The 16,315-nt window shown below is 40.6% G+C and overlaps 1 long non-coding RNA gene across 4 annotated transcripts in view; it reads right to left on the bottom strand.

The window, feature by feature from the left end:
• LOC105749090 overlaps positions 1–16,315 on the bottom strand; it is a 148,906-nt gene that overhangs the window by 76,405 nt on the left and 56,186 nt on the right. The window contains exons 1-4 of one of the 4 annotated variants that reach the window (XR_004231831.1): positions 9,929–10,142; positions 8,031–8,152; positions 5,284–5,359; positions 5,074–5,196 (exon numbers count right to left, since the gene is read on the bottom strand). This is a non-coding gene — a long non-coding RNA (uncharacterized LOC105749090). Of the gene's footprint in view, positions 1–5,073; positions 5,197–5,283; positions 5,360–8,030; positions 8,153–9,928; positions 10,143–16,315 lie in introns of those variants that run through there. The other 3 variants (XR_004231833.1, XR_004231832.1, XR_004231834.1) reach the window with 3 other exon arrangements.

Here is a 16,315-nt window from a genome sequence, read left to right as displayed (position 1 = left end):
AGAATAATCTATCATTAAATGTAATAAATTTAAATTTCTCAAGGGTAGTCTAACACTTCTTTGTATTCTCTACAGTACCTAAGAGTGAAATGTGCATAGGAGATATTCATATTTCTGAATAATAAATTAGTGATAACATAATTATAATTCTCTCCACCCTCCAATCCCTCCCCTAAACTAGATGAACTTTCCTAATGCCCATTATTACCTCCAGCCCCTGATCAAAAAACTTCATTGATTTTTCAGTATGAAAGTGTAATAGCCTCTGTAAACTGGAATTCAAGACCCTCCACAGTTTGATTTTAACTTTCCTTTCCAAATGTATCTCTTTCATTTACTTTATGCTTTGGAGAGTTGGTACTACTTGCTATTCCCTAAGTGCTTTCCCTCCTTTATTTCTCACTCTACACCTGAAGGGACTCTCCCTCACCCCCTACACCGCTTCCATTTTTTTCCTGACAAAATGTTATCATCATTCCAGGTTCAGATAAAATATTAATTCCTTTATTATAGCCTTCTCCAGCTGAATATATTTACTGCCTCATCTTATCTCATATCAGTGTCTTTGCCATGTGCCGATTATATTCTTATTTCTATTACTTATCTACACATCTATCTTATCACCTCTTTGAGAATTTCAGCTCCAGGAAAGCCTGGATACTATCACATTTATCTTTGTATGTTCTCCAGCAAAGTAAATTAGACCTGATAGGTACCGAATTAATGAATAGAGTTAAGTATCTATGTGGCATAGAGGGTAGAATGATGAATGTGCATTCAGGAACACAAATTTAAATCTAATCCCAGATATCCATGAACTATGTGATTCTGTTCAAGTCATTTAACTTCAGTCTGCCTCAGTTTCTTTGTCTATAAAAAGAAGATAATAATTGTACCTATGCCTCAGATTTGTTGTGAGGATAAAGTGAAATAATATTTTAAACGTGTTTTATAAACGTAAAAAGAGTTATAAAAATGCTAACACATTTTTTATCATCATTATCCTTAATCATGTCCATTGAATGTAACACGGGAGGTCTTAAAAGGAAGGTCTAAGGAGCCTGGGGGAAGGAGGCTTCTTGGAAGGAGATAAGACTTGAGCCTGAGCTAGGGATGAGGATCAGTAGCAGATGAGGAGAACAAGTGTTAGGAATAAGCAGAATATATTCCTTGGGTGATATGCTTAGGCAGACAAGATGTGAGATGGATGCTGGGGCAGGATGGGAAATGAAGTAGAATAAGGTGGGACTGAAGAAATCCTTTCTAAGGGGGATTTGTCTGGGGGGAATGTGCTGTATGGATTTAGGAAAATGGGAATCCTCCCAGGGAGATCAGTTAGAAGACAGTTGAAATAACCCATAATTAATTTGGAAGGGGTCCACTGTCCCTTAGGGAATGCCATGTGGTCTAATGAGGAGAATCCCAACTATAGATGGGAAAGCCTGGGTTCAAATACCATGTGGAGCCCTGACTAACTGTGTGACTGGGCAACTCATATCCTGGCTCAGTGCCTGTACAGTGAAGTGGTTGGAACAGGCAGCCTGTAAGGTCTTTTCTAACCCTAAATCTCTGGCACTGTCATACCTATGAAGTATCTAGAATAAGGGGAAGTCTGGGCAAAGTTTGGTAGAGTGGAAAGAGCCTGCCCTGAAGTTGGAGGAGCTGGGGTCAAATTCATTTTTAATCCTGCATGCTGGTAGTGGACTTTGGGCAAGTGACCATACTTCCCTGGGGTTGGGGGCCCAGAGGGGCCTGGCCTGGAGTTTGGAAGCCCCAGCTCCCTGAGTTCATATCTGACTTCAGAGGCTTACTAGCTCAGTGGCCCTTGGACAAGTCATTTTACGTTTTTTGCCTCAGTTTCCTCATTTGTAAAATGAGTGACATTCCTTAAAGCCAAGGATTTTTATTCCATGTGAAAGAGCCTTGAGAAAGGTACAATATAGAAGGGAAAAGCTGCCATCTTTGTTGACACAATTGATCCTGTCTGTATCACTGCAGGCTATCCCCTAGGCACAAAAAGCAGCAGCCTCCAAGTAGGCAATAGGATAAAATGAGTGAAAGTTTCCTGGGGCAACAACTTGCCTCAGGGAGGACAGACTGTTTTTGTGGTAGAGCCCCCACCAGTCCCCTGAGCCCACCAGATATTCAAGGTGGCTCTTGCTCCACTTTAGCCATCTGCCCTCCCTCTCTCATTATTTTCCTCCTGCTGTTTTCCTAGCTCACTATTCTCTGACCAGGAGTAATGAGGGGGTGGAAAAGGGGGGGAGAAGGTGAAGGTGTTTGGAACTTTGGCTCAGTTGGCCTGGAATAAGAGCTATGCTGCATCATGCTGACACTGCAGAAGTGATCAGAAAGGGAAGAAGAAACCTTTTTTTATTTCTTTTTTTTTTTATAGCAGGTACTGTTAATTTCCTATTAATAGCCACTCGATCAACTTTGGCATTTTCTTTGGGTTTTGAGAAAACACTGAATATTTTATTGCTAAATACAATACCATCCTAATTTCCTTGTGACCCACAGGAGATCCTTTAAAGAGGAAGGATGCCAAGGGACCTTGAGAGGTCACTTAGTCCATCTCCTTGCCTCTAGACATGCTCAGACTAATAAGGTCTTTGGATGTCTCGGGAAAGAGCTAAATTTCTTTGATAATCATCCTAATATGTAACTACCTTTATTTTCTGTTCTGTGGCAAGGCTCATATATAGATATTTAGATTTTTAAGAAATAAATTAAGAAATAAGAAAGAAATTAAAAAATAAAATGCATATTTTATGCACTTCAGAACATCATTCTGAAATTACCTGTAGCCAGATTACCGATGGAAGGAAAGAAAGAAATAATAAATAAATAAATTTTCAAAGAGGAAAAGAAACATGTATTAAATAACTACTACATACCAGGCAATGTATGAAGCACTTTCCAAATATCTGAGCCTTTCAACAACCAACAATGGGAGAAGGACATTCTTATTCCCCATTTTACAGCAAACAAAGACCAGATTTGACCTCAGGTCTTTCTGACTAGAGATCCAGCTCTCTATCCATTGTGCTACTGACTTAGTAGCTGCTTCTTGGGGACCAGAGCATTGTCATATATTTTGACCTTCTTACCTGCTTAGCACCCTCCTTGTCTATAGATGTAGTGGAAAGAGCACTGAATTTGGAGCCAGAGGATCTGGATTCTATTTCTGACTCTGTGTTTTATTCCCTCCACAACCTTGGGTAAGGCATAGACCTCAAGTTTTTCATTTGCAAAATTAATGGGTTGCACTAGATGGTCTCTATGCTCACTTCCAGATGTAAAACTCTGGAATGCTATTTATTAACCATGCCAATATGTTGAATGAATGGAGGATATTTTGGTACCTGGCCCTTCACTCCTGCCTCCCTAACTCATCTCTTCTTTTCTGGGAGAGAACAAAGTCTGTAAGTGTTATCTGAAAATATGTTGTCAGTCAGAGCCATAAGGAATGCAGTAAAGCAAATTATCAAGAATTCCAGGGCCAACTAATACATTGTTGGTGCAGTTGTGGACTGATCCAACCATTCTGGAGAGCAATTTGGAATTAGGCCCAAAAGGCTATCAAAGTGTGTATACCTTTTGATTCAGCAGTGTTACTATTGGGTCTCTGTCCCACAGAGATCATAAAAAAGGGAAAAGGACCCACATGTGCAAAAATAGTAGCAAAGAATTGAATTTTTGTAGTGTAACAATGAATTGAAAAATAAGTGGATGCTCATCAATTGGAGAATGGCTGAATAAGTTTTGGCATATGAATGTTATGGAATATTATTTTTCTGTAAGAAATGACCAGCAGGATGAATACAGAAAGGTTTGGAGAGACTTGTATGAACTGATGCTAAGTGAAGTGAGTAGAACGAAGAGGACAGTGTACACAGCAATAACAAAATTTTGTGATGATCAACTCTGATGGACATGGCTCTTTTCAACAATGAGGTGATTCAGGCCAATTCCAATGGTCTTGTGATGGAGAGAACCATCTGCATCCAGGGGGAGGACTGTGGGGACTGAATGTGGATCACAACATAGTATTTCCGTCTTTTTATTGTTGTTTGCTTTTTCCTCTTTTTGAACTTATTTTTCTTGTGCAGCATGATATATGTGGAAATATGTACAAGAAGAATCACACATGTTTAATATATAATGGATTATTTGCTGTCTAGGGGAAGAGGGTGGGGAGGAAGGGAGGGAGAAAAATTTGGAACAGAAGGTTTTGCAAGGGTGAGGGTTGCAAACCATCTTTGCGTGTATTTTGAAAATAAAAGCTATTATTTAAAATTTAAAAAAAACCCCAAAAAACAAAACAAACAAACAAACAAACAAACAAACAAAAACAATTCCAGGTCCCTAGAAAAACATACTAAGAAAAAGCATCCTTATAGAGCCCAGCATCCTTGGAGGCAGCTTTTCTGATTCTCTGCCGCCCTCTGGTGGTCATGGGTGCACAAGTGCTTTATGTGTATCTTATGCACTTCAGAACATCATTCTGAATTTACCTATAGCCAGATTACCGATGGAAGGAAAGAAGGAAAGGAACCTTGATAACCTATGTGAACACCTGTATACATACATGTGCGTGTGGATCATAAGTGTGTTTTGTGTGTATGTTTATATACGTAGATTATATCTTTGTGTGTGTATGTATGCATACACATACACTTATGTATCAGGCAAGAGATAGCAACAGTTCCTTTGCTGTCAGTTTACCCAATCTCATAAAACTTAAAACTCTCCCATCCCACTGCAAATCCTACTCTTTGAAAATTTTGTTGTTTGTGAAACAAAGGGCCTTTATTAAATGCCTTCTTTGTGCCAAGCCCTGTGTAAATGGTGAGGAAATAGTTGGGTTCCGGTCCAGCCACTGCCCTCACTGAGTGCCGGTCAGCGAATCCATGTGTCAGGATGCTCGGGGCCCCTCTCCTCCCTTCCCCCCAGACCCTCTCCTCTCCTCTCCCCAAACCCTCTCTTCCCCTCCCCTTCCCAGCCCCCGCCTCGGAGGGCAGATCCTCTCCCCCCGAAGCCCGCGCGCCCTTAAACGACCCTGACTGGTACCTGGAGAGGCAGAGTCCTGCAGCTGTTGTGCCCAATGAGCCAGTGGCCGACTGCTGAGCTACTGAAGGAGCCGGGGCAAGGCCCAGCAGGCCTGAGGACTACTCATACTTTTGATGACTTTACCTAAGTACATAAAAGTCCAGTTTTTAGCCGGGAGGTTCAGCTTTAAAATAACGGTAACATGTAAATTGTTGAGTTATGTAAACTCACATAAGTGGTTTATGGGCACAGAGGGCTGCCCTGAGGATGGGTCTGTTTTAGGAAGTTCGGTGCTGTAGAGCCGGCCCTGGAGTAAGGAAGACCCCAGTCCAAATATGGTCTCAGAATCCTGCTAGTTGTGGTCCCTGGGCCCCGGCACTTAACTTGGTCCACCTCAGTATCCTCTATTGTAAAGTGGGGATGATGCTAATTTGTGGTGGTTGGAAAGGCCACATGGGATAACATGTGAAAGTCCTTAGCAAGGGGACTGGCACCTAGTAGGCGCTTAATCAATGTTCCTTTCCTTCTTCCCTTGCACTGATAGTCTGGGTATCCTTAAGCTCAGAATGAAGTTCTCACATGCATAAAATAGTTATGATATGAAGAAAACCAGTTACGTAATAAAACAGATATCAAAATACATTTAAGTGTCGGGATGCCCACCAGGCGCAGGGGCCACAGACATTATGCGGGAGACTGCAGTGGTTTCCTACTTAAGGCTCTCAGAGAAGAGGCTTCCCAGAAAACCTCAGCTCCTTGCATGGTATTCACCGAGAGGGGAAGGGAATCAGGCAACAACAGAGCTAGGGAAGGGTGACTCAGCAGAGGCTGCACTGCAGCTCTGCTGTTTATCTTTGAGAAAACCCCTGAGCCTCTCTGGACCTGGACAGAGCATCTTCTGGGCCATCTCTTCTGCCTTGATACCCACGGGGTTATGATGAAGGATTGCTGCCTTGATTAAATCCATCCACCAATTATTAAGTGCTGACTATGGACATGACACTGTTCTGGGCACTAGTGATAAAAAGACAAAAATAAAAAAAATGGTCATCTCTTTCCTCAAGGTTCTTAGGTTTTGGATGGAGGGAGAGAGGCAAAGTGATGTTATAAAGCAGATGAGCAAATAAGCAAATACCAAAGGGGAGTAAATAAACATTTATGAAGGAATTATTGCGTCAAGAATGATAGTACAGGTTGGGAATATAAATACAAGCACAGAGACAGAAGGGAGCTAAAAAACAGGGGTGGGTTGGGAGAAGAAGATATAATTCTGAAGTTCAGAAAGTCAGGGCCAAGAAAAGAATGAAGGTTCATGGACTGCAGAAGGCAGTCACCCAGGAGAGCAGGCCTCAGAAAGAGGATGATGATGCAGGGTGAGGAAGCCCCAGCTGCTGAGGATGACAGTAGTAGATAAATGATTTTAAAATCCAGAAAGTCAGGAACAGGCCAGAAGGAGAATGAAGGCAGGCCAGACTGAGATCCTCTACAAAACAGGCTTCTGGAGGTACTCACCAATGGGAACGGAGGGGGCACAAGCTGAAAAGATCATACTCTCCTTCTCCTAATTATTACTCAATGATTGGGGGATAGAGGTAAGGAATCATAACACAGTTCCTGAGCCAGTCTTGAGGGAAAAGAAACAAAACTAACAATTTTAAGAGATGGGTCTGAAGAAGAAGGGCCTTCTAAATATAACAGAGATGACTGATGACCTCACTTTCTCAGGGACAGACCTGTTAGGTTTTACCTCTTTCCTCAAGGTTCTCTAATACAATGGTGCCCAGTGATTAGCACCCCAGTTTCATTTTATTACCTATTACCAGATTAACTTCTACAAAGGAATATTAGGGCTATTGAGTGGCTCATAGATAGGGTGCCCAACCTGGAGTCAGAAAGATTCATCTTCCTGGGTTCAAATCTAACTTCAGACAATTACTAGCGGTGTGACCCTGAGCAAGTCACTTCACCTTGCTCACCTCAGTTTTCTCATCTGTAAAATGGGGTCCCACATGGGGTCACAAAGAGTCAAACAGGACTGAAAAACAATTGAACAATAACAACAAAAAGAGTACTGCTCTATTTCCATAATGGTATAATGCCTGTAAGGAAATGTCTGTTTCTACATGAGAATTAACTGTGGGTTCTGTGAAATCTAAATGTAAACAGGGACTCTAGAAGTGGGTGTGCTGTGTAAAGCAGCAATGGGAGTCTGCTATAGGAGTGGGCAAGCCTGGATGTTGTTTCTGAGAACAAGCCAGACAGAGAAATCTTGTCTGGATAGAGAAACCAGCAGCAGCAGGAGGAGGAGGAATGAGGCAGTAAAATTCCACAGAATTAACAAGTAGAGGAGGAAAGGGGATAGAAAAATGAATCCAATACAAGAAGCATTTGTTAGGAGACTGTCAGGTACAAGGCAGCCTGCTAGGGCCTGGGGGTACAAAGAGAAAATAGCCCCTGTTTTCAGAGACAAGGCATTCAACATGAGGGAGGCAACAAGCAAAATAATAAGCATATGCAAATAGTTTGAGAAGGAAGGAGATGGTACTAAAGGAACCCAGAAACATCTTCATAAGGGAGGGACTACAGCAATGGGAACAGGATGATCCTTGAGATCGAGGCTGCAATCTTCTGTGTTTGTTGATCATGACCCCCAGCACTATGTTTTGTGATGGACAACTGAGGGAGAGAGAGGTGGCAGAAAAGGCACATTGTGGACAAAGGGTAATAATAAATGTCACAGCACCCTGATCTGCCATACTGGGGTACAAGCTCCCACAGAAGGGATGCAGAGAACAGCAGCCACTTCTAGTGGATTTAGGCATGAGCTCTGATCCTTCTCTAAGAGACTTATGTTCCTGGCTGTTGCTAAAAGACATGGTCAACACAGCAACTATGGGTGGTATTCTGCTTTAGCAGCATGGGTAACTCCCTGAAAAGCTCTTGTTATACATGGAATAAAATGGGCCCTGGGATTTTACCTGGGATTTTATGGAAGGAAAGCATCCTTTCTGTTTTAGTAATCACAGCATGAGTTAAGGCAGCGAAGGCATCAGCAAATGAAATGGGGAGCACCAGAGATGCAGCAAGTCATAAGTATTTTCTATTGAAGAGAAAGCACAATAAATCATCATCACTCTATGGGGGAGCCAGAGCCCCTTTAAGTCCCTAACCCTGCTGAGGTGGGACCCTGAATGATTTCTACCCCTCAGTCCCACTATCCAAAGCCTGTTGTTCCTGTAGACCTGCAAAGCAAGGGACAATTACTCCCTCTGAAATTTATGAGTCTGCCTGTGACAGCTCAAAAAATCTATTGATGTAATTCTGTGGGAATTTGGTACAGTTTATAGGTGGGGTGGCTGAGTGTCAGAGCAGAGAGAGTGCCTGATCTTAGACACTTACTAGCTGTGAGACCCTGGGCTAGTCACTTAACCACCTCTTTGTCTCAGTTTCCTCATCTATAAAATGGCAAACCACTGTAGTAATTTTGCCAAGAAAACTACAAATGGAATTACAAAGAACTGGACATGACTGAAAAATTTAACAACAAAAGGTTTCTATTGCATTTATTATATCATGATCTCAATAGTACTGGGAGGTAGGAGCTACTATTATCCTCCTTTCACTGATGAAGAAAGTGAGGCAAACAGAAGGCACCCAGGTTTACATAGCTGTTAAGTGTCCGAGTCTGGATTGGACCTTAGGTTTTCCTGGTTCTAAGCCCAGTCCTCTATCCACTGAGCCCCCTACCTGCTGCTTAAATCTTCCTCAGCAGGCTGGTTAATCCAACAATAGGGGAAGCAGGGATTCCTTTTAAAACCTTTAACATATACATACAAGAGTAGCAAGACATAGGCAAACCAATTCTTTAATCATGTGCGACAGTTAGTCTAGTTGGAAAAATACTGGATAAATAGTGAAAAGACTAGACTTGGAATCCTTTCTCCATTCCTTATGAGCTGAATTATTTTGGATTAGTCACTTAACCCTTATAGGCAACAAGGTGCTTAACCTTGAGAAGGAGCTATAGGCCCAGGAGCTCTGGAAGTGGCAACCACTGTTCTGAGGAGAGGGAGCCAAACAGCCGGAGAGTAGCCCTGGGGAGGGAGAGACAGGGGGCAGCTTGTGCCAGGCAAGTCAAATTACCCCCTCCCATTGGCCACGTCTCCCGCAGACCCTGGTATGGGCAGCCCAGATGGTTGGCAAGGGCATTACCTCCAGCCTGGAGCCCTCAGCCATCAACCTGGGAAGCACTGCCTATAGTGCTAAAGATGAAATAGCTGCAGCTACTAAAGATGCAGAAAAGAAAATTCTTGCCACCAAAAGCCTTGACACTCTCAGAGAGCTAAACATCAGGAACTGTCAGTGGAAATGCCGTTCAAGGAGCACCACCATCTGCTTTGCTATTGCATACACTAAAGACAATGGGACCTTTCTATCCCTGACTCTAGACTAAAACCCTCTCTATAGGTTGTCTCCCCCATTAAAAGGAGAGCTCCTTGAGAGCAGCAAATATACCCAGCACTTAGCTCATGGAAAACACTTATTTCATCCATTTATTTGTTCACTCATTCTATGAACACATTTAAGGGGATATGTGAACTTGGATGGAAAAAATACATCTTTATTTTCACTAATCTCTAACTGAAATTTAGCATTTCTTTCAAATATGAATGTAGGCAACAAATGGGATTCTGAGGAGTTAATAGGTTTTACCAAAGTGTCAAAAGTGCTCCATGACACAAAAGAGGTTAAGGTTTCCTGGCCTAGATAAATTAGTCAACCTTTAAAGTCCCTTCCAGCTCTAAAGTCTCTGACTCGTTCTGACCCTTTCTACTTCTCTTGCATAGTTCCCAAGTGATGATATGGCATGATTTACCTATATCCACTATGCTGCTCTTCATTGCCCTTTGGGTTTCTTCAGAATTCTTCAGAGATTGGATTACTCTGTGACTCATATAGCATCATCAGGAGAATACTGATATTTTTAAAATGGACCTTTAATTCAAGAGAAGCTCAAAGTCATTAAAAATACTGTACATTTTCCCAAAAGGAAATCCAGTTCTCTTCCTCCTTCTACTCCTTAATTCTGGGCTCAATTTAATTCCCATCCTCCATGTCTGCCCATGTTATAGGTACTAATGGACTCTCTGCATGGGTCTTCCATCCAACTGAATCTCATATTCTAGACACTAGGCATCCTGCATCTACTTTCTTATATGGATAGTTACTCAGCCAATAAAAGATATTTATTAAGCACTCAATGTATTCCAGACAGTGTGTTAAGCAAAATTATCAGTTCACACTTATTTAGTAAAATAAGAAGAATAAAAACCACATTTATATAGTAATTTCAGGTTTGTAAAATTCTTTCCCCCAAGCAACCAAGAATAGGCTATAGAACCAAGAAACCTAGATTCAAATTGTGACTACAACTTTTGTTTTCTATGTGAATCACCCTTTCTGAGTCTCAATTTCCATTTATGTGATAAATTGGTAAGAAAACTTAACTACTCACTCAGTTAAGTTGCTGGGAGGAAAGTGTCTAACCCATCTTAGGCACTTAATAAAATACTTACTGACTTCTTAACTTGCAACCCTTAGAGTTCTAAATAAGTTGTGGAGTAATTACTATTTTTGAAGAAGAAAATAATACACAAGACTAATCTAGTCCTGGCCAAGTGGTGCTTTATAAAATATACTTCCATAATTATATAGATATTGATTGTTCATTCAATACATGCTTGGACAGTTGTTAGGTGTTAACACAGTAATTTTTTTTACACATTTTCTTCCCTCTCTGCTTTCTAGCTTCCTTCAAGTCCTAGCTACCAATCAATCAATTAATAAAAATTTATCAGGCACCTTCCTATGTGCCAAAAACTGAAGCTTACAATCTAACTAGGAAGACAAGATGCAAATATATATATACAAACAAGCCAAATACAGGATGAATAGGAAATAAAGAGAAAGAAGTCATTACAGTTAAGGAGAGTTGAAGAAATACTCCTTAAAAGATGGCATTTTATTAGGGACTTCAAGGAAATCAGAGAGATCAGTAATTGAAATGGAGGAAGGAGAGCATGCTAAGCATGGAGGCCTAGGAAAAAATGCCCAGAGCTGCGAGAATGGAGTATAAGTGGTGAAACTGCCCGACAAACAGGGTCACTAGATGAAAGGAAATGTAAATGGAGATTAAGATGCACTAAGACTGGACAGTTAGGAGGGGGCTGGGTTATTGGAACTTTGAATACCAAGCAGCATTGTTTTTTTTTTGGTTTGATACTGGAGACAATAGGAAGTGCTATGGAGGCGTTCAATCAAAAAGGCAGCCGATAGAGAGTTATTAAGCTCCTCCCATGTGCCAGCACCCTGCTAGGTCTTGGGGGCAGGAGGGGGACTTAGCCACCTGCTGTCCTCTCACAACCCACCCCTCATTTTGGGGCACCACCCACACCAGAACCATCTCATCTGTAGCTGCTACATAAGAAGAATGACCCTCTATGCCCGAGTATGGTTTGGAACTGGTAGGAGATCTTCTGGAGGGACACAGAAGGCTTGGTTTCCTCCTCTCTCTCATTTAGCTCCCATCTCCCTCCCTCTTCAAACCGAAGGGTTGAGTTTTCTGATGACCAGGAAGACTTGGCTAGCCCCTCACTCAGGAAGAAAGGTGAGATCCGGGTCACTGGCCCCAAATCTCATCAGGTCTTCTGTCACCCTCTTCACCCTGTCCCTGCCAGGTCTGCCTACGAGTTCAGTGTATATACACGCTGGCTGAATACCTGAAGAGACAGATAAATAGGTTTTGGAACCCCAGGAGCAGCCTGACCACCCAAGCCCCATATGTGGGTTTCGGGGCTCCTTCCTCTCCTCCTGATTTTATTCCCATTCCAAGGGCTGCAGCAGTAGCAGCAGCAGCCACCACCACAATAGCAAGGCAACTCTGTGTTGCTGGTCCTGGCCTTCTGCCTTCCAGGCACGGGGATGAGGTGAGTTGTGGTACCCATGCTATCTAATAGATAAGACAAGCCTTCTCTCCCTCCCTCCCTTCCTTCTTTCCTTTTTCCTCATCTCCTCCTCCAATCCTTTTTCTCCCAACCTTCCTCTTTCCTCCTCTCCCTCTTCCTTCCTCTCTCTTGCTTGTCTGGGGAAGGAGAAAGGAGTTTAGGTACAGGGAGAATTAATTGCCTCTTTTCTTTCTGTCCTCATGTGTGTCTCCATAGTATTCCTTGAGCCCAGGCCTTTGAATGGCAGTCTAAGTCACAGGGAGGGGAACAAAGGATCAGCTGCTTGGAAGGAATGGGTAGAAGGCAGATTGGGTGGGTGGTTTTGAGCTCAAATCAATTGTGGCTGGCAAGCCCAGCCTCTAACTCAGCCCTCCCAAGAAAAAGAGCAGCAGGTAGGCTGTTTCTCTGGCAAACCTGCTTCCTCAGGTACCAGGAGCTATTGTTTTAGATAGCATAGTAGCAACCTCATCTCTGAAGGAAATAGATACCTGTATTTAAATTTGGTTTGAGGTCCATGAAGCTCCCTTGCATAACTAATGATAAGTAGACATCATGGCTGCAGGATGGGGATGGCAACTGACAGGATGGAGAGAGGGAATTTGGGGGCTAGATAAATGAAACCGTCAATAAAAAGTCAACTTCTGTTATTTTTTTCAACAAAATGGAAAAACATGTACAACATAAAGTTAACAAATCATATACATTAAATTACAAAAATTAATTCATTGAAAGATCATTTGGTAGAAATGGAAATAATAGTTGAGATGATCAGCAAAGATATCATGCAGAACCTAGCTTCTTAAACTGTGGTTACCAACCTTATATGGGTCTTGTAACTGAATATGGGGGGGTATAAAATTATGATTTCTTATAAGTAAATGTTTCGTTTGTATACTTATTTTATATACCTATATACTTGGGATCATGTAAAAATAGCTCAAGTGAAAAGGGGTTTTGAATGGAAAAAGTTTAAGAAGCCTTGATGTAGAAGATTGTGATTAACCTGTATCTTTAAGGAAGAAGTATTTTATAAGGTCAAAGTAAGAAGGGAGTTAATTTCAGGGATAAGGGGTGATCAGTGCAAAGACAAGAGAAGAAGATGGAGATTGAGCAACAAAGAAAAGGCAAGTACGATTATATCACAAAATTCAGGAGGGGAAATGATATCAGTGAGGATGGAAAGACAGATTGACATCTAACAGAACAGCTTATATTTTATTCTACAGTCAATAGGAAGCCAGTGGAATTGGTTGAATGTAGTATAGATCAGATCTGTGCTTATGGAAAATTACTTGGCTGCAGAAGGTTAAATAGACTGAAGTAGTGAAATACTTGTGGCAGCAAGATCTTTGAGGAGACTTTTGCAATAATCTAGGAAAGAAATGGTGAAGACCTGAGCTAAGGGAGTAGCTTGTGTGAATTGAAAGAAGGAGTCAGATGTGAGAGATGTCGTGAAAGTAAAGATAGCCAGATTTTTAATTGATTGACTATATCTGTTGGAAGAGATTAAAGAGTCAAAGATAATGTTAATACTATGAACCTGAGACCCTGGAAGAATGGTAGTGCCTTTGACAGAAATGGAGGTATTTGGAAGAGGGAATAGTTTAGGAAGAAAAATAATAAGTTAAATTTTAGACAAATTGAATTTTAAGATACCTCTAGGACATTCATTTTGAGATGTCTAACAGCAATTGATGATATGTTACTAAAGCTTGGAGGACAATCCTGAGTTGGAACTATAAATCTAAAAGTCTAAAAATCTGAAAATGCATATTGACAACAATTAAACCCATAAAGCATTTTTAAGTTATCAAGAATATAAATGGAGAAGAAAAGAGACGGAACCTTAGGGAATATCCTAAGTAAGGAGGCATGATGAAGATGATGGACCAGCCAAAGAGCCTGAGAATTAGATTTCACAATTACCAGAAAGTGTTCCACTGCTTTCATTAGAAATCCTGACATTCCCCTATCTGACCATAACTTTGTTATCATTCTACCTTTTCCTAGGTCTTACCCCTTCTACACTTGTCCTTCACTTTCATCAATATCCCTGTTTCCTCCACTCCTTAGTACTTTCTCAAGTCAGAAACACTGTTCTGATTTCATTCCCATTCCCTCTCTAACAAGTCAATAGACATTTCAGTGTTCACTATTTTTTAGAAAAAACATGGAAAGACTTGCACAAAATAATAAACAGCAAAAAGAGCAGAACCAAGAAAATTTGTATATACAGTAACAGCAATATTGTTTTAAGAATGAATTTGTGTGTATAAGTTATTTTGTCTATTATAAAAACCCAAATTAGCCATAAAGAACATATGAAAAAAGAAGCTACCTGCATCCAGAGAAAGAACTGATAAATAGATGTAAAGAATAATTTTACATATACATACATCCCCAAACAAGGTTTAATGGTACCCATCTCTATGGTGGAATGGAGAAAGGAAAAAAAAAGAAATCTACATGATAATTTTGCTCTATTTAAAGGAATAGCAAGTTGTGCATTGTAGACTTGCGGTTTCATATGCAATCATCTTTTTATTGTTATAAATATAAGTTATTTTATGGAATAAAATAAATGTTATGGAAATGCTTGTTTTATTCCATAATTTAAAACTAAAATTGAAAAATCAAATCTACATAGCCCTCTATTCTATATATCCCTTTTTTTCCTTTTCTAATCATTGCCCTTCTCTTGCCAAATGTCAGGCCTGGATTACTCTTGCCATCTGCTGCCTCTTTTCCTCTTCATAAACTATTGATCAAAGTTGGAAGAAATCCCAGAAAGTAGTTCATGTTATTAAACTTCAACTGGATCCTCACTGCAGCAAGGCAGTTTTTTCTTTTTTATTCTTCATTAATTGATTCCCTAGCTCACTACCCAGTGAAGTTATTACAAACTTTTTGTGTCTTCCTTCCTCAAACTCCATTTTCCTCCCTTAAGTTCTCACATACACATACACACACTGTTACTCCTCCTTTTTCTCCTCCTCTCTAAGGTGAGGACTTACTGAAAGAACTGATGCCATCCTATGTGAGTTCTCTCTTTTTATCACTCTCCTAATTTTAATACTCTTTTGACATCAATTTTCACCCTCCCATCTTTTCTCCCAGTTTCTGACAAGGAGATGGCCTTGCAATTTGCCAACGTCACGGCCTTTTTATATGCATTTTGTCTTATCCCCGTTTGTGTTCTCCACAGATTACTTTCTTAATGGTCTCCTACTTGAATGTTTAACCTCTCCCTATCACCTGGTTCTTTCCTTTTTGTCTTCAAACACACCCATCTTCACCATACTTAAAAGCCTTCCCTAGACCTTACTTTCCTCTCGATTTATTGTCCTGTGTTTCTCCCCTTTTTTCCAGCAACATTCCTTGAAAATCTTGTCTATACTTACTATCTTTTCTCTCATTTACTACTCTCTTAGCGTGAGGGAAAGAGCTGGGGATAAGAGGCAGAATGGTGAATGAGGTGATAAGTTCCCTGAAAAAGGAAGAATAACCTAGGGGGTCAGTATACTACTGTATCTTCAAAAAGGCTAGGAAATTTTAAGTATGTGAGCTTCACAAGAAGAAAGGTTCCTTTAGAAAAAGAGGGAATTTAGAAATGAATAATAGAGATAAAGGAGTGTTCAAACTCCCTCTCTGGGGCCAATGTGACAGAGAGGGTAAGAGAAATTAGAATCGGCACTAGTTGTAAGCCCTAGAGAAATTTCAAGCAAGGATAGATCTCACTGAGTGTTGGAAGTCTCTGAGAAGGCTCCCTTTTGGAGGACTAATACTTATATCTTGAGGGATAGAAAGTACATAGATGGAGAAGGAGAAGGGATTCCAGGTAAGGAAAATAGGGAGAATGAAAATAAAGATAGTATTGACAAAAAATAGAGAACTAGTTCGAGGAGAAAATACGATGGCTCTGGCTTTAGACATGTAAAATTTAAGGTTACAGGTAACATCAGCATAAGAAGAATGAATGGTTTTGTTAGTGTGGAAAACTCTAATAACTACAAATTTGCACTAGAAAGTTGTACAAGGCATATAGATATTAACTGACTTGCTCAGCATTATAGAACAGAGTTATTTGAAACCATGCTACATATTATCACTTTGTTATAACCAGTGATCTCATTTTACATATTTATAACTTCATGTAAATTTGAATATATAATGTGACCATTTTATGGAGATTAATTATTTATACTAATCAGAATGTGGGTCATTATTTGAACCCAAGTACTATCTATCCTCTGTGTCTA

This window comes from Sarcophilus harrisii, chromosome 2, assembly GCF_902635505.1.
Source record: "Sarcophilus harrisii chromosome 2, mSarHar1.11, whole genome shotgun sequence".
Lineage (NCBI taxonomy): Eukaryota > Metazoa > Chordata > Mammalia > Dasyuromorphia > Dasyuridae > Sarcophilus > Sarcophilus harrisii.
The sequence above is the reverse complement of the archived record's forward strand: the minus strand, read 5'-3'. Positions and strand labels throughout refer to the sequence as shown.